Source organism: Mauremys reevesii, linkage group 9 (genome assembly GCF_016161935.1).
Source record: "Mauremys reevesii isolate NIE-2019 linkage group 9, ASM1616193v1, whole genome shotgun sequence".
NCBI classification, from domain to species: domain Eukaryota; kingdom Metazoa; phylum Chordata; order Testudines; family Geoemydidae; genus Mauremys; species Mauremys reevesii.
The window spans coordinates 22,992,197-23,018,942 of NC_052631.1; the positions used below are offsets into that span (position 1 = coordinate 22,992,197).

Sequence of the window (26,746 nt, forward strand, 5' to 3'; positions counted from 1 at the left end):
ACATCTGGTCACCCTATTAGGCAACTTTTTAAATATTTCCTTCAGTGTTTTGTATTATGGAAGCTACAGTATTCTGCTTGTTTTTGCTTGCTAACTCTTGTGATACAAGAGTTTTTGGGACCCAGTTAGGTTGTGGGGAGACAACCTTAATCTTAATGTTTTTATCATTGCTATTTGTTTAATTGTAACAAATATCATGCTTTAAATGGCATCACTCTGACTGTGAAATTAATAGAGCTATCAAAACCCAAGTTGTTATATAACAATGGTTAATTATTTACAAGCCAGTCTGAGCTAAAGCAGTACTGTAGCTGTTAGCATTGTCATTATTAAAATTAAAATGCTTTGTCTGAGTACTAGATAACATGACTCATTTAGGCTAAATGAAATGAATGCTGAATACTCTATTTCTTTTCACCATCATTGTTCAGTTAGTCAGACACAGCACAATAACAAGATGTTTACTTCAAGAAATCTAATAAATACATAACAAAAATAGTTTTACTGGTTTCTTTCAAAAAAGGACAAACTGATCAAAGCTATTTAATTAAAAGTTAAAGCTGAGGATGTTCATTATTGGGCAAACTGTTTACAAGCTAATAATTTATTTGATAAATTTAGTCCTTTTTTTCTAGTTGTGAGTTGTATGTGAAAAGCCTTTTGATTTTTTCATTCTTTGAAACTGGTCAACAGGCTCTTGCATGAGCATATTTAAATTTACAAGTTGCTCAAGAACATTTTGCTTCACCTATGCCTTTGTTTCTATTTGTAATTCATGGTATATGAAGATCAGAGGGTATTGTTTCTGCTCCCTGATTGGATGATTAAAGCTTTTATAAACAGTCTGAGGAAAATCAGAGATTCCATCTAAATATTTCTGCGATGTGAATACATCTTACAAGTATTTGTTTTACATGAACATTCACAAGAACAAAAAATTACTCAAATGAATGTTCACAGAAAACAAACAAAAAAAGATTTATGAATAATATTGAAGCCAGTTGAGCATTAACAAGAAGAGAGAGTGAGCTTGACTGGAACTTACCTGTTTGTGAGTGACTATGGCAGTCCAGTAGGATACAAGCATCCTATTAGATTTGACAGCTTTCTTGCCCTTTAGTGAATGTCACTCCTGTTGCATATTGATTGGAGAGTGTGCCCTTAATAAAAGGAAGGACATAGTGGCTTTTTGTGGTCTCTTCATTTTTATGTTGCATGTACTATGATGAATAATATTTACAGGGGTCTTGGTGTTCAATGAGCTAGTGATCTTTTTAGTAAATGCTATTACATGGTGTTCCAGAATCTGATTTCTTTATTTTAAGAAAAATTAAGTCTCTAATTCCTTTGTTCACAATCTGTGAACGGAAGGAAAGGGTGAGATTTTCAAAAGACCCTAAGTAATTTAGGAGCACAAGTCCTGTTGATTTTAAATGGCACCTGTGTTCCTAAGCTACTTATGCTACGTCTACACCACATACTAGTGTTGGTGGCATACAGTGTATATGTAGCTACATGCTACGGTGAAAAGCAGGCTGCGTCTATACTGCAGTGTGTAGGTACATGTCAGTGAAAGGTTCTGGCAGAGGGGAGGCTGTGGGGAAAGGCTGCGTTTTCCTGCTGCCTTCCCACTGCTGGTGCCTTTCCCCACTGCTGGAGTCTTTCCTGCAGCAGGGAAAGGCTCCAGCAGCAGGGAGGCAGCAGGACACTACACGGCTGAAAATAGCAGTGTAGATAGGGAGGCACAGCTTAGACAAATAGAGAGATGTGTAGGGTAGGGTATGCGAGTACATACCCACATCCTTCAAGTGTGTCTTTACACACCTAAGCCTCAGAGTCTATACTCTCTTTATACCCATGCTAAGGGGGCTACGTGACTATGTGTGCTACACGGCCATCAAAAGAAGCACACAGTGTAGACATACCCTAAGGCACTTGAGAATATTCCACACCAAGCCAATGCTGTGATGCCTACAGATGGGGGAGCATGCCAAAGGGGAAGCAAAGTTTGAGGAGCCCCGCAGTGCACATACGGTAATATTTAGAGCATCTGCACAATCTACTGTGCGTGGAGTCTCATTTCGCATCTCAGTTGGACTGAGCATGGAGAAGTCCCCATTTCTCTATTCAATCCCCTAATAATTACTGAGTAAATAAAAAAGAAGAGATGACTTTCTGATCTAATAATCAATTTAGCTGTTTGGCTGCTGCTAAATAGCTTAGATCAGGAGTTCCCACATCTTAATAGAGATTGTTTCAAAAGGTTCTCAGTGTGATCACAGATGTGAAGAGATGTGGCTCACAAAACAAAGTTAACATCAGGTCTCCTTTCACTTTCACCTCCCTTATCTGTTTTGTTCCTCTCAGCTGGAAACAAGAAGAGGCAGAACTCTGTAATCAGTCGATCTCCGTGTGTGTGACCAACAAAGATCTGCAAAGGACAGAATTAGAATCGCTATCTAGATACAGCCTGGTACAATGCACCTGCTCTGTTGCTGATTGTGTTAGCAATCAATGCATCAAGTGCAATGGAAAAGCAGCAGCAAAAGGGTTAAGATCTGAATGTGTCCAGGGTATAAAGTATAAAGCTAGGGTTGCAAATCTTTTTTGACGGGTATTCTGAACAGTGATTAGATATTGAAGCCTCTAGCAGAACTTTCCCAAGGCCACTACTGTCACTTTTCCCAGTAGTACCCACCAGTTTTCTTTCCAATGGCTGTCTCTCTCACCCATAAATCCGTCTCTTTTTTCCCCACAGCCCTGTTCCTTTCTTTGTTGCCTGGTGTGCCCTCCTGCCTGCTACTGCTCATGTTTTGCTTGTTAGCCTGTCAGACATTCCTGTAGCACACGACACCTGCATTAATTGCAGTGAAAGGTACACTTCACACTGGGACCACCTACTGCGCTCTACTTCATGACAAGAACATAAGGAGATAGATGGAAGGATGTGGTCAATGCTTGTCTTTTCTTTTGTAGCATAGCAGTCAAGCAGAAGGTCGTACCTGTGTACATATTTTGAGGACTGTGATTAGCTACATTCTGACTGTACAGCTTTTATGCTTGACTAATATAAAAATAAATATAAAGTTTGCATTTCTACACTTCCTTTCAGATGATGACGGGAAAGAATATCACAAATATTGGGGGAAATGCTGCTCAGATTGAACGTGATAATACCAGTCAGGCAGACTCAAAATGGGAGAGGAACTGAGCCCATTAGCTAATTCTTACAACAGCCTGTGTGGCAGGCAGGTATGATTGTTCCCATTTTAAAAACATACTGCTGAGGCGCACAGAGGTTCAGTTACTTGCCCAAGGTGACCCAGTGAATCAATGGCAAAGCACAGAATAGACTCCCAGGAGACCTGACTCTCACTCTTCTATTTCAATAGCTAGACTGCACTATCTCCTGGGACCTCACATTTTTTCCTAATTTATTTAGAAAACAATTGTTGTGTGTTTTTCCTCTGGGTTTTAATTTTTGAACTCTTTCGCAGAGGTATTAAGATAACAAGCTGTAATTTATATAGTGAGGCATTGAAGGAGAGGCTTGGAGAACACATGATCATATTTTATTTTTAAATTAAATAGGAATTTTCCTCGGGATCATTAAAAGTAAATGTTCACTTGTTAATTTTCTGTTTGGTTACAAAGGCCATTGTTTGAACGAAGAGGGAAAACATGCTGTCAGGGCTGTTTACAATGCAGTACAAATGAGAGAACAGACTGGAGGGGATATGCATTAATGAGCAAGGGGACTCTGAGCAGTGGGCAATAACGAGCACAGTCTTTGAAAATGTGTCCTTGCAGTTGGCTGGAACACTACCTTAGGTGTGCAGATGGTAGGGTGACCAGACGTCCTGATATTATCAGGACAGTCCCGATTTTAACACATTTGTCCCGCATCCCAACCGCACATCGGTCGGGACACCCTTTGTCCTGATATCAGGGACCGCTCACCATCACTGTCAAAGTCCTGGGGCTGGTGTGATGGCACTTCCTGGGGCAGCTCCCGGGGGTGCGCCTTCCCTCTGGCAGGAGCCTGCAGTGCTGGCGGCTCTTAGGCACAGAGGTGGAGGGGGTCTCCGCGTGCTGCACTGGCTCCCTACTGCCGAATCAGAGCTGCAGGGGCGGGGCTTGCAGGCACCCGCAGCGGGCAGAGAGCCCTCCGCCCCCCCACCCACCCAACCACCTGACCCAACCCGACCCTAGGAGCCAGAGGGACCTGCCGGATGCTTCCTGGGAGCCACCCCAGGTAAGCACCGCCAGGACTCCCCACCTTGCCCCCCGGCAGGTCCCTCTGGCTCCTAGGGTCGGGGCGGTAGGGGCAGGGAGCTCTCTGCACGCTGCAGGCGCCTGCAAGCCCTGCTCCGTGGCTCTGGCAGCGCTGGGGCTGAGGACTGCTAAGCTGCTGCCCAGTTCACTTACCCACATTGGCAAGCAGGGATTGCACCTGGTGGCGTACATCCGCTTGATGTACAATCGGGATGCCATTTGTTCCGATATTCAGGTAAAATTTAAAATTTGGTAGTGAAATAGAAAACTAGTTGATTTAGAATGTTCCATTAAACCTGATTGTGATCTGTTATCTACTGGCAATTTTGGTTTTTTAGGTTGTTTTCAGGTGTAATGTAACACAATTTACGGTAGGGATATGTAGTTTATGGTTCTGAACCACAGTGGGCATGTAATAACACTTAAGAAGCACAGAGACTGTGCGGTTCTTTTCAGTGGCTAGCTAGCTAGCTAACGGTCTTCAGCCGAAAACCCCACCTGAAATGGCAATAGCAAGGGAGGAGCCAACTACCAAAAAACAAAAAAGACAGAATGGGAAGCCACTTACACCTGGATTCGGAAATCCTACGAGTGTGATTTCAAAAGCCTTTTGTAAAGCATGCAAGAAGGAATTTAGCATTTGCCATGGCGGTGAGTCTGATGTTAAGCATCATGCTGATTCAAAAAATCATGAACAAAACACTAAGACTCACAAGAGCAATACCCTGGTCTCACATTTTTTCAGCAGGCCAAATTAATCCTTCAATAACAAGGTTATCACTGTTGAGCTAACTCAAGTTTACCACACAATAGTCCATCAACACTCCTATCGCTCGTGTGACTGTGAACTTAAACTAACTGCTTGTATCCAGAGATTTCATTCAAAGCATGCAATTGTTGTGGGGGCTGGGAAAGCAGGCATCAAAAAAAAAATGTCACCACTGTCACCAGAATTTTTTAAATTTTTAAAGAAAGCCAGCGGGCCCTTATTTCTAGTTCTTTCAGTTGCCACAGATAGCAAAAGCAAGAGGCAAACTGAAAACTTTCTTATTGCTGAAATACTGGACACCTACACCATGAAGGTAAAGATAAGATAAGAAGACTATGAAGAGAGTGAAGAGACTGCAGAGACAATAAGCACACATAAACTAGAAAAAAACAAATAACTAAACTAGACTTAAAAACTACTGTGCTGTTGTGTGCTGATAATGCAATCGTGATTTATGGAAAGTGACAATCAGTGCAAAAGAAAAAAAAAAAAAAAAAAAACAAAATGCTGTGCAAACTGCCCCTGCATGCTGCTGCAATGCCATGATGCACATGCATACATTGATACCCTATGACATGACATTGATTTAAGATGTTCAAGATCTTCAGCAGTTCTGCTAAGAGAGTAACAGCATTGAAGGATCTGTTTGACTTTGTTGCTGTGGTTATTCCACTTTACTGCCACTTTCTGACATGCGTTTTGACATTTTTCCCAGTGTTAAAACAGTGTGTAAATACCGTAAATGTAAAGGCTGTTACGTGCTACTTTGTTTGCTCCTAGCCGTGAGTTCTCTTGGCGTGCTCTATGGATGCTGTTCTTGGATATGGAAAACGGTGAACAAAGTGAGGGGCCCAACAAAGTTGAGGTTCATCTGTTTTCCTCCAGAATGTCCTGAAAATCTTCAATGATCCTGTGCTCTGTTTGGAAAATGAGAGTATGACAGCATGTGAAGTGTATGCCATAATGAATACTCTGAGAATTAAACTTCAGCAATGGAAGAATGACAAATTCTTTGGCTCCAGAGTTGAAAATGCATTAACTGAGATGCTGCCTGTCACTGCTGCATGTCTCCAGAAAGACTTCATGAAATTTTATGTGTTGATCCTATATTTGGAGAAATGGTTTGATTTTTCAACAACCGGCTACTTGTTCAATACCCAGTGCATTTGAATACAAGGATCTGTCTGTGGCCATGACAGCTGTAAACCTCCAGAAAACAGTGGATCTTGATCTGCTCTATGATGAGTACTGTATCATCAAAGACATCAACTCCAAGTTGGAGCTTACTCAGTTGGGGAACTCTGGTCTCAAGTGCTGAGAAACAAGGACGGTAGCACTGAATTCCTGAACATGACAAAGCTGGTGTCATACGTGCTCAGTATACCAGTAAGCAATGAATACACAGAGCGTGTATTTTCAATTATGAAAGATGCATGGACTGATGTCCGGAATCGAAGCAGCATAGACTTGGTGTGGAGTGAAACCCTTGTCAGAATGAATTTCCGGATGAGTTGCAAGGACTGCTACAGCTTTGTGATTGCCCAGAAGCAAGTCATGACTATGGCAAAGTCATCCAAGAAGTACTAGACTTCTGGCATGTCTGAGAAGTATGCAAATTGGGAAGCTGATTTATTGACTTAAAAAAAACCCGGCCCTTTACCCCTGTTGTTTGTTTAGTGTACAAATAAATCTGTATGTTTAAATATGGATTACATAAGTCTATAATAATATGGATTAAATAAGTCTATAATTTAGTCGGGGGGGAGGGGGGCATGACACTCACTGATTCCAGACCTCTGTGACTTAGTTTGCTTCAGCCTCAGCTTCAGCCACTGACAGCTAAAGGCAGGACTGTGGGCCTCCCCTCTATGACTGCGGCTGGGGCTGGAGCCACGGCTAGAACTGTGACCCTTTGCTCCCCTGACCTGCAACTGGGTCTGACTTTGCAACCAGGATTTTTCACCCCTGTCCTGTGGCTTCAGCCGGGGGCTGGAGCTGGAGCCCTGTGCCCCTGGCCAGGGGGCTGCTGCTCAGGGCTGGAGCTGTGACCTTGAGTCCTTGCCCCATGGCTTGTGGTGTGGGCTACAAAATCTTCCTTCACTGCCTTATGGGTCCCAATCCTGTAGAGATTGCCACACATATTTACCTTTACCCATAGTCCCAGTGATGTCCATGAGACTGTTGACAATAAGTTAAGCACATGCTTAAGATTTTGCAGGATTGGGGCCATATATTGCAACAAGACTACTCATGTAAGTGGGTTAATGAAGCTGACTTGAATCTCAGTTTTATAGTAATAGGCACTTTCATAGCACCTTTCATTTAAAAATATCAAAGCAGTGTACAATCATTAGGTATTGTACTAGTAACATGAGTTGATTTGTATAAAAGCCTTCTTAAAGGCAAAACAACAGACTGAGAGAAAATAAATCTAAGTATTTTATTAAATCCTCAAACCAATATAAAAACATATGTATGGCCTTTAAAATGAACATTAAATACAGTTAAAACAAAGGAGATGAAAACCAGCTCTTCCTTTACTTACCTGCTGATAAGTTATGATCTTCAGCTGCAGCTCTCTGAGTGCCATTAATAGCTACTCAGTTTTGGATGCTGTCAGCCTCCGTAAGGATTTTGTATTTCCTAGTATCACATGCCAACGCCCCAAAGATGTAAGAAGAGGCATGTAGCAGTCTGAACTATTAGTATTAGTGATCAGGTATGGCAGTGAAAACTCCAGGGGCGGCTCTAGGAATTTTGCTGCCCCAAGCAGGGCGGCACGCCGCGGGGGGCACTCTGGCAGTCGCCGGCCCCGCGGCTCCGGGGGACCTCTTGCAGACATGCCTGCGGAGGGTCCGCTGGTCCCGCGGCTCCGGTGGAGCATCTGCAGGCATGCCTGCGGGAGGTCCACCGGAGCTGCGGGACCAGCGGACCCTCCGCAGTCATGCCTGTGGGAGGTCCACCGGAGCTGCGGGACCAGCGGACCCTCCACAGTCATGCCTGCGGGAGGTCCACCGGAGCCGCCGGCCGCCCTCCCGGCAAAATGCCGCCCCAAGCGCACGTTTGGCGTGCTGGGGTCTGGAGCCGGCCCTGGAAAACACAGATGCCTGACCTCAGGTCTTGACAGGAAAAAAACAAAAGCCTTTTCAGTTCACCTTCAGTGAGAGTTGTTTATGAATCAAGTAAACAGAGTAGATGGCTTTTATCTCAAGACCACTTCTAATTAAAAGTTGGGGTTTTTTGGCCTGAGTTTCTCTGGGTGGCTCAGCATGTAGGTAGTCTGTACAGCACTCACCATCAAAAATGGAGGACATATACATCTGCACGTGCTATAAAATTTATTTTTAAAAAGAGCATGTGAAAGGTCCTTCTTGTAGCTGTGAAAAAACGAACATTCTAACAAAGATGGTACAAACACTTCACCTTCACCCTCTGTGGGGAGATAGCCTTCATTCTCCCATGGCAGGCTGGGAAAGTTTGGCTTTGTGATTGCATGGAAGAGAGGTTTCCCAATATAGTCTGCTTCTCTTGATGATGCTCCAGTTGATGCCACCTCTGCTGTCACTGGAAAAACTTCAGCCTCAGGATCATCATCTGCTATTGATTAGGGCTATACCCATAGACTTTCATACACTTAGGCCTGGTCTACACTAGGACTTTAATTCGAATTTAGCAGCGTTAATTCGAATTAACCGTGCACCCGTCCACACCAGGAAGCCATTTAATTCGAGCTAGAGGGCTCTTTAGTTCGAATTTGGTACTCCACCCCGACGAGGGGAGTAGCGCTAAATTCGACATGGCTGTGTCGGATTAGGCTAGGTGTGGATGCAAATCGAACTTACTAGCTCCGGGAGCTATCCCACACTGCACCACTCTGTTGACGCTCTGGACAGCAGTCCGAGCTTGGATGCTCTGACCAGCCACACAGGAAAAGTCCCGGGAAAATTTGAATTCCTTTTCCTGTCTGGACAGTTAGAATCTCATTTCGTGGTTGGACATCGGGGCGAGCTTAGCAGCACCGGCAGCGATGAAGAGCTCTCCAGCAGAGGAGTTCATGTAATCTCTGAATAGAAAGAGGGACCCAGCATAGACTGACCGGGAACTCTTGGATCTGATCGGTGTGTGGGGCGAGGAGTCTGTGCTTTCGGAGCTGCGCTCCAAAAAACGGAATGCAAAGACCTATGAGAAGGTCTCCAAAGCCATGAGAGACAGAGGATACAGCCGGGATGCAACGCAGCGCCGCGTGAAAATCAAGGACCCCAGACAAGGCTACCAAAAAATCAAAGCGGCAAACGGACGCTACGGAGCCTGCCACCACTGCCCCACCAGTGACCATGGACTCTGACGATGGGACAGTGTCGACGGCCAGTTCCTCGGCAATGTTCGCCGACGGGGAAGATGAGGAAGCGTTTGTGGAGGACGAGGCAGGCGACAGCGCTTACAACGCTGGTTTCCCCGACAGCCAGGATGTCTTCATCACCGTCACGGAGATCCCCCACCAACCGTCCCCGGCCGTTAACCCGGACCCTGAATCAGGGGAAGGAGCAGTCGGTAAGTGCTTTAACCATGTAAACTTTTATTCTTAATATAACAGGAATCTGAAGTATGTGAAAAGGAGGTCTCTCTATATATGGGGATAGAACAGAAATCCTCCTGGGAGATCTCCACGAAGCTCTCCTGGAGGTAATTGAAAAGCCTCCGCAGGAGGTTCCTGGTGAGAGCAGCCTTATTGGGTGCTCCGTGGTAGCACACTTTTCCGCGCCAGGCTTTCATGAGGTACTCAGGGAGCATTGCCTCCCCGAGCACGGCTGCATAGGGCCCTGGTTTGTGCTGGCTTTCACGCAGCATGCGCTCTCTATCTCCTTCAGTGACCGTCCTCAGGGTGATCTCGTTCAGAGACTCCTGCATCTAATTAGGGGAAGTACTGTAATGTTACGCCTGGTCCAAAGTATTTTTCAAAAAACTCCGGACAGACGGCATAGCACAGACTCAGCACGCTGCTGCGTGACGAGCGTAACGGAAAGCCAAAGAATCAAATGGACGCTCATGGAGGGAGGGGGGACTGAGGACGCAAGGTATCCCACAGTTCCTGCTGTCTCCGAAAAGCATTTGCATTCTTGGCTGAGATCCAAATGCTTCTAGGGTAAAACACAGTGTCCGCGGTGGGTCAGGGCATAGCTCGGCAATTTACGCACCCCCCCCCCGAAGTGAAAGGAAAACAATCCTCTGTTGATGCTTTTACATGTCACCGTATCTTTACTGAATGCTGAAGATAGACGGGATGCTGCAGCACTGAACACCGACATCCTCACTCCCCCCCCCGCCATGGGTGGCTGATGGTGCAATATGACTGATATCCATCGTCATCATCAGCCTATTGGCACATGGGGCAGTGCAAAAGGACTGGTAACCATGCGTACTAGCATCTGTCAGGTCGATCAAGGGCGCCTGGCCCTAATTTTTCCTGGTAGATGGTACAGTATGGCTGATAACCATCGTCGTCATAGCAACAGGGGGCTGAGCTTCATCAGGCCCCACCCTTCATGTGTAAAGAAAAGATTCAATTGCCCCTGGACTAGCAGCAGGATGCTGGGCTCCTCTCCTCCACACTCCTTAATGTCCTATCTGGACTATCATAGCAACTGGAGGCTGCCTTCCACTCATTTCTCACTAACAAGTCACTGTGTCTTATTCCTGCATTCTGTATTACTTCATCACACAAGTGGGGGGACAATGCTATGGTAGCCCAGGAAGGCTGGGGAAGAATGGAATGAACAGGTGGGGTTGTTGCAGGAGCACCCCCTGTGAATAGCATACAGCTCATAATCTATGCAGGATCTGACACAGAGCAGCTGTGCTCTCTGGTTCTCTGATACACTGGTTCTCTAGTACACTTGCCCATATTCTAGGCAGGACTGATTCTATTTTTAGATACCAAAAAGGAGGGATTGACTCTGGGAGTCATTCCCAATTTTGGCTTTTGCGCCCCTGGCTAAGAGCAGCCAGGGGCACTTATGACAGCAGCAAATGGTGCAGTGCAAAAGGACTGGTAGCCATGCCCATCTTATTACCAATTTATGGTATGGTAGATGGTACAGTATGGCTGGTAACCATTTCTGCTGTCATCCAAAAGCAAGAGCATGCTGCTGTGTAGCGCTGCTGGACCGCCTTTGTCAGCGGCATCTAGTACACATACGGTGACAGGCACAAAAGGCAAAACAGGCTCCATGATTGCCATGCTATGGCATCTGCCAGGGCAATCCAGGGAAAAAAGGCGCGAAATGCTTGTCTGCTGTAGCTTTCCCGGAGGAAGGGATGACTGATGACATTTACCCAGAACCACCCGCAGAAATGGTTTTTGCCCCATCAGGCACTGGGATCTCAACCCAGAATTCACAGAGACAGACTACACTGTGTTCATTGTTCGCAAAAATTTATCTTTGCAAGGAATTCACTCCCTTTTTCCCATCACACAGCTTCGACTGTCTCCAGACCTGCCACAGCATCCCCCTCACAGAGGCTGGCAAAGATTAGGCGGCGAAAGAAAAAGACACGGGATGAGATGTTTGCTGAACTTATGGGTGCTCCCGATACGAGGCAGACCAGCAGAGGCAGTGGAGGGAGACCCTGTCTCTGTACCAGCGCTCACACAGCGAACGGGAGGAGAGGTGGCGTGAGGAAGACAAGCAGGCGACTCAAACGCTGCTTGGACTAATGAGGGAGCAAACGGACATGCTCCTGCGCCTTGTGCATGTTCTGCAGGACCTCAGGCAGGAGGACAGAGCTCCCCTGCAGTGTATCTGCAACCGCCCTCCCCCGCCACAAAGTCCCATACCCCCCTCACCCAAAATAACCAGAAGGAGGGGCGCCAGAGGCCGTGTAAACTGTCACTGCACCCCAGCAGAGTGCTCAAGTACCCAAAAGCTCTCATACCCTAAATTTTGAGAAGTCCTTTCCTTCCCGCCTCACCCAAGCCCCCATCCCAGTTTCATCCCCTAACTGTCTAGTTGATAATAAAAAATACTTTTCTGTTAATTACTGTTTCTGTCATGTTCTTTTAGAGGAGACTGTGTTTGAAGGGGGGGAAGGGGGTTGGTAATTTGACAGGACAATCACCTTTACCAGGGTACAGACATGGGGGCAGGATCAGCAGCAGGTCACACACACACTGCAGTCAGTACGCACCCTGGTCGGTATGGGAGGTGGTTTGCAGGTTCTGTGTGGGTGGGGGGGTACGTGACTTTGTAGCGGGGGAGGGGGGTTACAGATCTCATGCAACGGTCCCTGTCCTGGACCACAGAGCCACGCAGCAGAGGAATCTGTATCCGTCCTCCCCCGCCAAAAGGCCACATAGCCCCCGCACACAGAGTTCCAAAAAGGAGGGATGGCAGGATCCGTTGAAACATCCAGTCCGGCACTGCAGACCGCTCTGGGAGCAGGAGCCTGTCATTCCTCGAGTTTACAGGCGGTCTTTACATCACTGCACACCCTACCCAGCACAGTCCGTGTCCCAGTTTCAACCCTGTAACGCAAAGTCATCAATAAAGAAACCTTTGTAAAGTTACAGTGGAACATGTATTTTATTTTTAAACGTGTGTTGGAAGTTGGGGAAGCGGGGTGGGCGGGGTATGTAACTGCAGATGATAGTCAACAGTCACTTGGTAAAGAAACAGGGGCAGGTTCAGCTTCTCTATAAAGAAACTGAACAGTCACAGGTCACGCTGCTCACTGCTCGCTGGTACTTGAAGAGTTCCTTGTCGCTGTGCAAGGCGCCTGCACAGAGCTTCACGAGCCAGGGCATTAGCGGGTAGGCTGGGTCCCCGACGATCACTATAGGCATTTGCACATCCCCAAGAGTTATTTTGTGGTCCGGGAAGAAACTACCTTCCTGCAGGCGTCTAAACAGACCAGAGTTCCTGAAAACACGCACGTCATTAACTTTGCCTGGCCACCCGACATTGATGTTGGTAAAACGTCCCCCATGGTCCAGCAGTGCTCGCAGCACCATTGAAAAGTAGACCGATTTATCAGCAGCTGACTGTGGAAGAGGTGGACGATAAGGTGCGAGGAGTTCACAACGGCCATAACTGCAGCGGGATCCGTGCTCAAAGTGCTGTGGCGCCCGCGCTGTCACTGAGCAGAAAAGTGCACGAACAGATTGCCCGCAGGCGCTTTCAGGGAGGGAGGGAGGGAGGGAGGGCGTGATTGACGGTTCAATGATGACAGTTACCCAAAACCACCCTCAACACATTTTCCCCCCCAGCATGCATTGGGGGGAAATCCCAGAATTCAAATGGGCAGCGGGGAGTGCGGGAACTGTGGGATAGCTTCCCACAGTGCACCGCTTCCAAAGTCGACGCTGGCCCCGTTACTGTGGACTCACAAAGTCGAATTAGTGTCCTTAGTGTGGATACACAAATTCGACTTCATAAGGTCGATTCCACAAATTCGAATTAAGTTAATTCGAAATAGTCTTGTAGTGTAGACGTACCCTAAGAAGAGAGCTCAGTTTCAAACCATGGAAGAGAGTATGGTGGTGCATAGCTGACTTTGGCAGTAGTTGTGGCCAATTCACTGAGAAGCTGTAACATACTTGTCCATGGAAAGCAGAAGAAGAAGAAGTAGCCAGTCATGCTTAACATTCAAGGAAAGCATGTACAGTGTAGGTGTAAAACACTTCTGGATTTAGAAAGGATTTCTCCAGTATTACTGCCAAGCTTTGGATACACGTTACTGACTGTATCAGTTAGACTTGCCCTGGTGTTTAGTCTAAATTGGGCAAGTGAGACTGGCTTATCTCAGTTTGATGAATTGGTGTGATACAGCCAGTGCCAGTTGATACAATATCTTTCCTTTAATGGGCTCCACTTTTTCTTTTTCGTCCTTTTGGCTTGCCTACCCTCAGACTAATGAACAGGTTCAATCTCTTACTGATTTCTGACAAGAGGCCTCATAATTTATATTAACTTCTAAAACTTCCTCATACTCTAAGCAGGTTATTCATTAACTGAATGTAACCACTGGCTGTTAGATAAATCCTTTTAACTAATTCAAATTACATATCAAGCTCAGAGAATTTTCACTCGGGCTGCTGCTGAAGCTAAGCTTTGCAAAGAATTAGTTCTGATTTGTTTTTGAATGCTAGAGTTGGGGGAAATGGAGAGAAGATATTTGTTTGCTTGATTCCACATGACAACTCCAGGGTAACTGAATAGACTGTACGGTTGGTTTGACAAGGCTATGCACTGAGCCAGCAGCTTCACATACCAGAGAGAGGGGGCTGAAATGGGGACTCTGACAATTGTAATGGATTTTATCAGACTTTCTCTAAAGATCAACTATTTTGTCTTCAGTTGTTGAGGTTTTTCAGAGGTTTCCCTTCTGAGAGGTATGAATAACTAAATGAATATGCATTTGTGTAGGATTTTTCAACAATGAATAAATAATTACTGCAATACAAATGTACACTAGCACATCCAAATATTAAATAATGAAATAGTTTTTCTGAGAGAGCAGAAGTTGTATAGTTATTGTTGATTAGTTTGTGTGGATTGAAGTACTACAGTTATTATGCTCGTGTAAGTGTATTTCAATAATATACATACAGTACATGTTGGAAACTTGCTTCAAATGCCATAGAGAGGGAAAGCAATGTTTCCCCAGCATGGTGTGTTGCAGCATATGCACTAATCCTACAATGTTCTTAATTCTCCCCCTGGGGTTCATTGCATTTTGTTTTATTCCCTATCCCAACTCCACCCCCAGGCACTGTATAATAAGGTAATGCACTATTACTGCCTTAGTTTCAGGGCAACTCTGAATAAAATTCGGACTAGAGAAGGCACTGGCCCTGTTAAAAGATTTACTAAAGAGAAGCCCACTGGATTGTCAGACACATGAAGGAAATTCAGGGTTAGTTCAATAATCATTCTTGTAGAGGGCTCTATGGGATAGCCACTCGTAATAAAAATGAATTCATACATTTCAACCTTTACTTTGCTAGTGGACTTCTTACAAGCCTATTCCTGCAGTCTCCCTCTGGCTTCTTCATTCTGTAAGTCTCTCCACTCTCACTCTCTCTCATAAATGGCAAAAAGATTTTTTATTTTTTTTACTTTTGTAAGGTTTCAAATTGAGTTCCCTCCCCATTCCACCCCCGTGTTACAGAAAAATGTCCACATGGATTGAGATCTCATTCAAGAAACATTTTAAAATACCAGCATTGTATAGTATCACAATGCCAATGAGTGTACTGGTATGTGTGCTATGATTTACTTAATAATTTTCCTTTAAGGGTAGGAAACAATGTATTTTTTTTTGCTTGTAAGTATAATTTAATTTCTATATAATATAATATTTTCAGATATTAGAGATATTCAGAAATATTTACCCAAAAGATATAATTTGTTGGCATTTAACAAAATATAAATCATAATAGGTTTCATAAAGTGTTGTCACATAAAACACAATTAAAGCTGGCTATATGTTGCATAGTACATTAAACCCCATGATTTTTTATTCTTTGTCTTTTTGCAAGAAAACTCATCTCTATGGTATGTAAAATGTCAAGTATATACTAAGAGTCTGAGCTATATATGATATTTTTCTGTCAAGAAATAAGAGGGTTGTGAAATCAGCCCTTGGAAGTGGAAGTGTATATTTGTGTATTTACTACAGCAGTTATGTCCTGCTTTGGTTGTGCAGCCAAAACTCCCACAGAGGTCAGTGGTAATTTGGGTTGGATTAAGCAGAATCAGACTCTTAAAAACTAAACATTCACTAAAATATAAAGGTATAACAGTTTATGAAATTCAGATTATCATATGAGAAATACTTCACATGCTAGTTTTGTTTCTGGAAAGAATTCTTAAGTTTTGTTCCAAAGTATACAAGGGAGAATGTATATTGCTTTGATTTTGGTAGAAATTCCTTTCCTTTGGAGAGATGAATCTGAAGATTCAGTATATAACTCTTGAGAATATATCTTACAGATGTGTCTAATGAAAATAAAATTTCCAAACTGAATGTGAGAATCAGATGTCAATAATGTTCCACCACACAATAACCAGAGCAATGTATTTATAAAACAGTTGATCAATTTAAAAAAAAACCCTTAAAATTAATCGACTTGTCAGTGATTGTTGCTTCATCTGACAGAGCACAGAATCCACAAGTTTTTTAGTCGAAATGAAGTGTGGAAACCTGTCATGACAGAATGAAAGTGAGAGGCATGTAGAAAACAATAGCTGTCTTGTGGGAAGAATTTAAATGTATGCAGCTAATCCCATGGGAACTGCTGTAGTCCATTCAGACTTTGTGAAAAAGATGCTCTTTCAAAATAATCTTTAATCCTTTTCTTTCACTGAAAAATCTGAGAACTTTATTGAAAAGTTGCAGGACAAAGTGTTCTAGATTAACCAGCCAATGATCTGTAATAATTAAATTTTAAAATCAAATGATTAGAGTAACATTTGGGGATATTTTGTCCCAAATATTTTGTCATAATGTGTATTGTGTATTCATTGTGCATATGAACATTCTGAGGAGACTTTCAAGTAACTAGGAAACGCATCCAGGCCTGATTTTACTATGCACGAGAGGTACCTATGAGAGGAAGAATCCAGTGGTGTTGGGATATTACAAAGCCCCTGTGATTTTTTTTGTTTTTATTAAAATTTTGGAATCCCCCCCCTTTTCCTCATTCAGCTGAACTGTCCTTTCCTGTCAAGGATAATTAACTAGGAAAAAACATTCTAAGTGATTGGAATCCTGTGTAATACACAGAATAAGCATTCTTGTTTGAAAATAATTCTGATCCTTCTAGTGTTGCCAGAGGAGTAAAAGAAAACCAAATGCGTAACAGCTCAGAACATGCATTTCCCTACATGGGATGCAAATATGTGAAATTTTGAGCTGTTTTAAGGCACTAATTCTGCAAACCCTTGCACATGTAATTTACATACATGGACAATCCTATTGAGTTTAATGGGATTACTCACATGTTTAAGCTTTTCAGGACTGGGTCCTAAATGTAGAACCTTCAGTCCTGTGGTTTGGAGTGGCTCCTAAATTTGGCAAAGCGCACCCTCCCGGCTCTGGCTGTAGCCTGCAATACCTTTTTGTCATGTCCATATACAATGCTTAAAAGGTAAAACTTTACTGATACTATTTTGCCTTTCTGTAGTTTCTTCCAGCCAAGGATGTCAAAGCACTTTATAGAGTTTAATAGATTAAATCTGTTACCAAACCACTGAGGTAAGCAAAAATGATTTTCTCCATTTAATAGATAGAGTTACTGAAGCACTGAGAAGTTGTGTCTTGCCTAAGAGCATAGAGAAAGTTCATGGCATAGCAAGATCTCTGGCCTCCTGGCTCTTCAATTGCAAGATCCCTTTAACAAAGAGACTTCGCCTTCTTTGCCATTCTTTCCCTGTATATTTAAATCTAAATTATTTGATGTAGATGTAGGCACTCCATAATTCCCCATCAGTTTGAGCACTGCCTGTATTCTAACTTTTAGATCACTTTTAGTTCCTGGAACATATATATATTATCTTTAGTCCATGCTAAAAATAGAAAGCAAAGCGCTATTGGCTCCTATTGTTAATTGGTGCCAGAGTAAAGAACAACATTAAAATTTTCTGGAAATACTCCAACTTTAGCAAAATGGGCTGATTTTGTAGCATGTCTACCATTATGTCACATTGCAGCCTGAAAACATAACCATGCATAATGTCCACAACAAATTGACACATAACAAACAAGAGTGGAGTTTGGAGAAAGGTGGAAGGAATTGAGGAATTCCACAAATTTCCTGTTGGATACACTTTTAATCCGGCATACTACTATAGATCTTTTTTTTTTTCAAATGAAGGCTGTCCTTGCCCAATGATGATTGGCACCCAGCAGCTGTCTTACCTTGATGTGTTAGATCACAACCTTGTCCATGGCTTTAGGAGCAGACAGGAGCTATCTGTAATGGGTTTGAGTGTCTGGAGCCTACCATGGATATGACATCACTCAGGATTTTGTGCTGTGTGCTCAATCTACTTTTGAAGCTGGGCACATGTTGGTGTGCATTGCTAAGTAACTTCCCTCACAAGATATTCACTGGTCTAGCCGAGTACTTGCTGAAGTGGCCACCATTGAGTGCCTCCATTTTTGGATGTTCAACCTGAAGAAACTTTGGCTCTGATTTTTTACAACTTCAGTTGAAGGCAACAGAGGATGGTCTGAACCTTTGAAAATCAGGCCCCAAATGTCTGAAACTAGGTGCCCCAAATCAGAAAGCACGTAGGAATTTTTTTCTTTCTTTGTATTTTTTTTGTTTTGCATGCTCCAGTTGCTTGGGGCACAACTTAATCCGTAAATTTAAGATTTCCCCCTTTTTGCACTGTTTTCAGTGACATGGCACTGTCTGGACAAAAATTAGCAACAATACTTTCATTATAAATACTTTAAAAATAAAGACTGTGGCTGTAATTCTTGCAAAATTTGCTTTGCTTAAGTATGATGTTATTTCCAGCCCAGCCCACTTGTATTTCTAATTTATCTATTTCTGTAGAATCTAAGCACCTAAGGCAATATTAAGGCTCACAGTTAGGTCCAGTTGCCTTCATACTTGGAATTTTTATTGTTTCTTTTCAATTATGAGAGCAATTATTATGCATAGAGGTGAGTGTTTTGCATCAAACTCTGAAACCTGTCAGACTAGGTTTCATTCTGATAGCCTCTAATAAGGAGTTCTGATAAGAATGCTGTGCCTCCAGCTACCAAGAGATCACCTTGGACACTAATATCTTCAAGGTCCCCAATGAGAGTGCATCTGTCTCAGCGGGTTATGGAAAGAGAAACAGGTCCTAAAATACATTAAAATCGACATTAAAATTAGGAATTGGACTTTGATTTAGATCTGGAAATGCATAGAGTACCAGTGGAAGAAGCAGAGCACCTAATGTAATGTATCTGACATTTTTTCTGCTTAATTATTATTAATGTTTACTATGGTAGCTGAAGGACCAACTGAGAATAGGGCCCCCTTGTGCCAAGTACTGTTCAAACACCGAGGAGTAGATGGTCCCTGCCCTGAAGAGCTTACAATCTAAATAGACAAGTCAGGGTAGAAGGAGGGGTAAAACATACACAAACAGAGCAAAGAGTGTGATGGTAGTGTGAAAGTAGAATTAATTATATTGTAAAATAGATAGGATTAAAGAAATGCTGTCTGTACCTTTAAGCAAAATTGCTGGAATGTTGCAATCCAGGTGTCAGGAATACAGACATTAACATAGAACAATTGCACCATTTAAGGGCAATTGGTGAAGCATTAGCCTTAGATCGATAAGAGTTAGTAAGGAAGTAGGATATGCATGCTGTGTCCCAGGTGAATTTTACTGTTTTGCTCTCTTTGTCCCTTTGTTTAATTCCCGCTCTTTTATCTGTATAAATAAGACTGTTTGGGTCTTGCATGGCCACTCACATTATCTGGGTGTTATTGGCAGAGCGCTGTGCTAATAAAACAGAGTGGTCTGACAAATTGTGAGTCTTGATTCTAACTTTGACAGTAGCAAATGGCATGCTTGTTCCACACCATTTTATTTTAGGGAGGTGGGGCTACTTAGATGCTAACTCATTTTATAGCAGAGACCAGAGGTAGGTGAAATAGCATCAAGATGCTCATGAGGGGAGTTGAGGAACCATCCTTTGAGGAAGTATTACCAACCACCCGGACCCTACCGGGAATGTTACTTTAGTGGCCTATGAAACTGGTTTCCTTGTACAGAGAAGCAAAGAGAATAAACGCTGTATTTAATCACAAGAAAATGCTATGGTTTGCTTACATTAATAAAAATTATCTCATAATAAGAAGCAAACAGCATAAGCTTGTAATGAACAAGGAAGTGCTTAAAATCTTCTCCTTATAAGAGCTGAAATGTCCTGCATGTGTAAATCTTTTCAGCAGTGTTACATAATGAAACTTTTAAGGAGATTTGTCATTCTTAGAAGTTAAGACACTGTAGCTTATCGAAGAGGTAGCCTCAATTTCAGAGAACATACAGTAAGGAAATGTCTTCTGGCATTGTCCTTAATATGTTCTATAAAAACTGCAAAATGGAATCTGTTTGAGGCAGGGAGCTAAACCATTATGAGAGATTGAGATGCCTGATTTTCCCTTTCCTGAGGTACAAATCAGGAGTAAATCCACTGAAGTCATTGTTGTTACACTGGTGTAAAATTGGTACAAATGAGAGGAGAATAAGGCCTGGAATCCTTTTTGTAATCTGGCGATGAGGAGGGTGCCTAAATGGGAGCTGAGCTCTGCTGAAAATCTGGCCCATAGCAGATGCAGACACCTTCACAGGTTTCTGGAGTGTGCCTCAAAACATCACTTTCCTCAGAGAGAGGAAGAGATTTAGAATCTTCCATTTGAAACAGTGACAGCATAGCCGAATAATATCCTGTGCTTTGGTGACTAAAACATGCACATATATCAGTTTGGTCTCTAATTAGTTATAATATAAACTGAGACCAACCTGATGTGAATGTGGGAGGATTTCCAAAGACTGTTTGCAATAGTATTGGCTTCTTACACTATGGGTCAAATTGTCTGTTGGCATAATTCCCATTGACTTCAAAGAATTTCACAAGCAGAGAATTTGGCCCTATAGATCAATAGAATAGTTGTCTTAAACTATTCTCAGTTAGAGGAGTAGTGTGGTCTAGTGATTTGGTGAAGAGAAACAGGAATCAGGACTCTCTGTGTCTGTTGCGGATCTTACCACAGATTGATTGTGTGACTTTAGGTAAATCACTTAATGTTTTTGTGCACCAACTTACCCGTTTGTAATATGGATATAATGATATTTACCAATCACACATGGTATTATTATTAATTATTTTATTAAATGAAATTAAAACAATGCTTGTAACCTTCCTCCTCTGAAAATTCAAGTACCTCTGAAGAAGGGTTGATTCAGTGACTGGAAGGAAGGGCCCCGCTTCACTAATTATCGATTGAGGAGATATAGTGGGTGAAATCCTGGCCCTACTGAAATCAATGGGAGTTTTGCCATTGATTTCATTGGGGGCTGAATTTCATAGTTTAAGACCATAAGGTACCATTAAATCCTGACTTCCTGTATATCACAGGAAGCTCAAAGGGAGGGTGCTCGTGTTTCAACTTGTAAGATCAAAGTGCGTGTTCAAAGAGTGGACATGGACAGCTGGCTTGTCGTGTCTCGAGCATCGTTGTAGGTTGTGTGTGCAGAGATTGTGTGATGCTGTTTATTAAATCGATGATAAAAGCTCAAGTAAAGTTCAGGTCTTCCTTTGCATTCATGAGCTGTTTTATGGAATGGCCACATTTATTCTTTGGGATAGTAAAGCTTCTCTCTGGTTGTTTTATTCACTTGCCCTCTTTCTTTCAAAAAGCATAAGCTTACTGGGGTCTTTTTACATTCTTCCCAGGGAAGGATAGCTTTTCACTAACACAGAGAGTTCTGTTTTCTCTATTAGAAACACACTGCACTCACTCTGAGTAGGCTTTGTATTTTGTCCTAGGAACAGAGCATTTCATTCAGATAAGGCCACTTTGCATTTAGGTTATTCTAGTCACCTGATCAAGCCATTGGTAACTTTTAGGCTGCTTTAGTCTGCATTCCTTGAATTCCTTACTCCTGGCACTGTAATTAACAGCTTCAGGTTCACTGGTTAACAGTAAATTCCATAACTTTCCACTTGCTATGCCCTTGGATGCTGCCTGTTGTAGCACAAAGGCAAAGCTGAATATCAGCTCCAAGTTTCAACTCTGCAGCTGTAAGTGCCACTAAAGAATGTCATTGGGGAGCCACGCACAGGTAAAAAAAATCACCTGTTTCTATTTGTTGTTCTGTGGATTTTCATCTTTAAATGTAAGAAATACTGAATATGAATATGGTGGGCCTGCTTCTCTCATTCATATCAATGACTTCTCATTGACTTGTGTGTAGTTACTCCTGATTACCCGCACTGTAGTTGACAGGAGAATCTAGTCCATTGTGCTTTCAGTTTGGTTGATTTAATCTGCACATGCTTTACTAACTCTCTTTCTGTTTTGTTGCGAATGTTCCAGAAAAACTAAAATCTGCTGCACTGATACAAATCTTTGCAGTTAAAATCTAAAATAGGAGGCTCACCGCAGGATGAATGCAGTGAATTGGGCATGTTATTTAAGTAGAGACTGTTGTTTCACTGAATTATTTCCCAAAAAAGACCTCAGTGCTCTGCATCAGTTTTGACCTTTGTTTGACATTTTACAATTGTTTCTGAAAAAAAGGCATAAAGCTAGTGTAATGAGATTATAAATTTAGCCCAGTACATTGAATTACAAATATAAGAGATCTGAACAGATCATAGATGGTTATATGTGAACTGTTTACTTACAACACCGCAGGTATGGTAGAGCTCAAATTAAGGTCCCAGGTGAGATGAGTTTGTGCGGCCTTGAGTCTGTATGATCCATTGTGAGAGACACCTGAATGAACCTCTTTCTTGTAGAATCAATGAGGATTCTTGATGACAAGAATTATTATGTGTACTGATAAAATTTTGCTTTGGAGACAGCCCACTGAAACTGCATTTATATTTTTTTTAATCAATACAACTTGAAGCATTTTCCATAATGTAACCTCTCCACATTTTTAAAAATGCCATTTTATGGTGTGTCAAAAATAAATGAAACGTGTATGCTATGAGTAGGCATTTTCAGAGCCCTCTTACCCAGGATTGACAGCAATTCTAAGTGGTAGTATCACACAGGTATGACCAATCAGTGTGCTGGTGGAAACTATACATGGGAATTAGAAATACAGTAAAAAGTTTCATATTTGACCATATAATATAGATATTGCTTAGGCATGGGATTCTCTATGCTGATTATGTATGAAGGATGCCTCAAACCTATACAGTATACATGCCTTCATTAAGACCTTGCTCTTCTCGGTCTTGCATGCATGCACTGAGCCTTCCAGTCAAAATGCTATCCCTGACCTGTTCTGCTGCCTGCAGGCAGCTGCAGAGATTGAGTTTCCTGCATATCCCTTAGAGAGTTGCCCTTTGGTGTCATCTCCTGGCTTTTTGGTCAATGTGTATGTATAGAGGGTCACCAGTGGATATGGAGTCACTCAATTAAATTCTGGAGAGGGGTCACCACAGACTGAGGTGAGAAGGTCTTGGGCAGATAGGAAACAGCCTTAATATTGCAAGTACACAGAATAAGTGAGATTTATCCATAAGGAGGAATCTGGATGGGATCAGGAGCTGCAAAACCTAAGTCCAGCCTTGTTTTGAGCATGCTCCTTACAACCAATAACTAGTATGCATAGGTTTCATTTAAGGCGCGCTCCCTGTCACTTCTAGAGGCTCTGTATGGCAGATTGCTAGCAGTAATGCAGCAGCTTGATTTAATGCAGAAATTCCAGGCAAATATGGTTACATCTGATCCCATCTTTTGACTCTTACACCACCTTTCTTATCCAGCCCCACCATACAACCAATCACCTCACAAATAATTCATTCTTTGCAAAATTCTGCCTTTACCATGCTTACGCTACATACATTTCTCCTTAAACCTCCAAACACTTTCAGACATGATTTTCTTTCAAAACTCAGAATATTCACATTTCCCTGTTTGCACACTTATGGCAAATTCTGCCCAGTTACATTGGTATAAATCTAGAGTATGGCACTGAAATAATTTATACAAATGCAAAAGATAGCAGAATCTCACCAATAGTCTTGGTAGCTGCTAAGAGCTAGACTCAGGAAGACATTTCCAGTGTGTAGCAACAATAACAACATTATTGAACCTACTAACTCATGAACAATGCTACATATTCTTATATCAATAAATTGCGCTGTTTATATCAAGTATCTATGTACTCATTATCTAGTGATATATCTTTTATATAGTACTCCTACAATGGTAGTCACTAGTGATTTGGCTGAAGTTGCCTCACTCTGATTATTTTATTAATTTGTTCCATGTATAGATACACCTATCATCAACATTTAGGCATATTTATTTATGTTGTTTGGGCTCTGGAGGAGTCTTTATGGCGTGAAACAGGAGGAAGTAGTCCAGTTCACAGTTTCTCTGCTGTGACTTGGAATATTGTGTTCATTTTGTGACACCCCATTACGAGAAGATATTGACAAACAGGAGGGACTTCGGAGAAGATAAAGGGGCTGAAGGAGTTTTCTCATGTGAAATGCTTTCAAGAGCTAAGTCTGTATAGCTTCAGGAAGTGGTGGCTGGCAGTGTGAAATATAAGTCTAAGATATTTGAAAAAGGGAGAAGAATTATTTATGCAGTGGGGAATAACAAGGACTAATACAATGAAAGTAAGGGAATATTTAGTCGAAATATCAGGCAAATTTCTTGACAACTAGACCTATTCAACTGTGCAATTGTTCTCCAAGGGAAATGGTGGCAGCCCTATCATTTGGGACATTTAAAACTGGACTGGACATAAAAAATAGGAATCAATTCTCTTTGGCTGTGTGCTATGACAGATAATCTAATAGTTCATTTCCATACCTAATTTATGCGTTCTGTTGTGTCAAAGATCTATATGTTAAAGAGTCACCAAGTAAGTTAGGCCTTGACAAGATAGGGTAGATTGACCCATTGCAGAGGTCTTATAAAATGAAGACTCTGTTTCAATGACCAAAGAGTGTTTTAGGTTGTGTTGGCTTAAGACATATCTCTAGGTTGTCAGACCATCATTTTTATATGTAACAGAGTTGATGCATTCTGGGAAAATATTTTCTTATTCTTTGTCTTTTCAGAGAAGATTTCATACTGTTTAGAGCCTGTAATCTTTCTTCTAATGTCTGTGTTTAATTTACTGGGATCATGTGATGTGTATTTTAGTTTCCTCTTGTGATTATGATGAAATGTGAAGGCTAGCTGCTGTTTGCATATATTTGTGAGTGTTTGCAAATGTACTTTATTCCTCATGTGGTTCATTCTTTTCTCTGTCACACAGTTCCCAACTTTCATGGGGTAAATAAGCACCCCAACTTTCACAATAACCCCAAAATCAAGCTAATCCCATTTCAAAACAAGGCCAAAACAAGCTAGTCCCTGAGAACCCCAACACTCTATGTGACTAGATCCCCCCGGCATGCAGTCTGGGACTGTGGTGGGCCCACTGTGCACTCCTGACTCTCTCCCCACTTGCCCCTGCTTGCCCCCCGTTACCCCTGCTTGGCCCTTCTTGCTCTGCTTGCGGGGAGCCGATAAAAAAAAAGAAGCAACAAGCTACAATTAAGAAACAAGCAACAAGTTACAAGCAACTCACATGCCAATTAAGCCAAAAACAAGCCCAATTTCTGCATTTTTCTTGCACATTTGGCATGTCCACTCAGTCAGCAGACTATTTCTATCATGGCAGAGCTGCAGGTCCTGTCTCCAACTGTATCTGAGATATTGTAGCCTTTGAAGGGCCCTTGCCTGTATTCCTGCTCACTATGATTTTATCACCTAGATCTTTTCGATATTGAGGCCTGTTGCAGGGCGCAGTCCTGGAACAAGTCACTGCAGTCACCCTGCCTCAGTTCCCCTCTTGGTTTTGTAATCAACTCCCATGCACACAAGAGTTTTAAAATAATGTTCCCTCTTTTGGGCTGTAATTTATTAAATTACAAAACAAATACACAGTTCCTTTAGCCCTTCCTCAGGCCTTCCAATTTACCCTTGTTTCAGGGGTTCAGGCTCTGTCTCTCTCTCTCTCTGCTCCTCAATTCCCGCTGAGCTTTGGAGCTCTGCTGGCAGGGGCAGCTCTAGGCACCAGCAAAACAAGCTGGTGCCTAGGGCGGCCAAATCTAGGGGGCGGCAGGCTGCGCCGGCGGACCTGCCGCAGTCATACCTGCGGGAGGTCCACCGGAGCCCCGGGACGACCGGACCTGCCGCAGGCATGACTGCGGCAGCTCAAGCGGAGCCGCGGGATCCGCGAACCGTCCGCAGCCGCGGGGGGTCCAGCCGAGCCACGCGGGACCAGCGGACCCTCTGCAGTCATGCCCGCGGGAGGTCCGCTGCTCCCGCGGCTCCGGGGCGCCTCCCGCGCATGACTGCTTGGGGCGGCCAAAACGGTAGAGCCGCCCCTGTCTGCTGGTCCCATTCTGGCCCCTGGAGACCTTTCCCCAAGTCTTATCCTACCCCCAAGTCCCTGTGCTCTGCGGTGCATTGAAAACTCTTAAAATTATCAGCTGTAACTTTAACTTTGAGGGTGTTTTCTTGATCCTGCTTGCAAATTAAGGAGCACTGTAGGGATGTGTGTGATCTGGGCCTACCTGCTGTCAGTTTGCAACTAGCTAGCCTGGAGTAAGGTGGGTTGTTTAGGGAACAGCTTGCTTTGTCTCTTGGTTTTGGGGTTCTTGTGCATTAGGGTTCTGGAGTTTAAGAAAGAAAGTAGTGCTATATTGCAACTCTCCAGCACCATTATTTATGTTTTTATTGAATGCTCTGAGTGAATGCTATGAACATAACATACTCAAGCTCCTCCTTCCCTTGGAGCAAGGTCTCCACAGCCCTACTTCATTGAATCCTGCCCCAGCCAATCACCCTAGCTCTGCCACAGGACAGCCTCCATGCAGTTCCCTTTTGCCTGTATGAGCACTTATAATTCTCAGCAGGTAGTCAGATGATGATCCTTCCCAGAG

General features: G+C 42.9%; 2 protein-coding genes across 12 annotated transcripts in view; one reads left to right on the forward strand and one right to left on the reverse strand.

Moving 5' to 3' along the window:
- LOC120372410 (lysosomal amino acid transporter 1 homolog) overlaps positions 1-26,746 on the reverse strand; it is an 82,334-nt gene that overhangs the window by 37,620 nt on the left and 17,968 nt on the right. The gene's annotated exons all lie outside the window — the stretch shown is intronic.
- The window catches only part of VEPH1 (ventricular zone expressed PH domain containing 1), a 186,522-nt gene that overhangs the window by 12,382 nt on the left and 147,394 nt on the right, over positions 1-26,746 (forward strand). The window contains exon 1 of one of the 11 annotated variants that reach the window (XM_039489507.1): positions 21,787-21,900. The exons of the other annotated variants lie outside the window; for them this stretch is intronic. The gene's annotated coding sequence lies outside the window, so the exon portion shown is untranslated. Of the gene's footprint in view, positions 1-21,786; positions 21,901-26,746 lie in introns of those variants that run through there. 11 annotated transcript variants of the gene reach the window in all.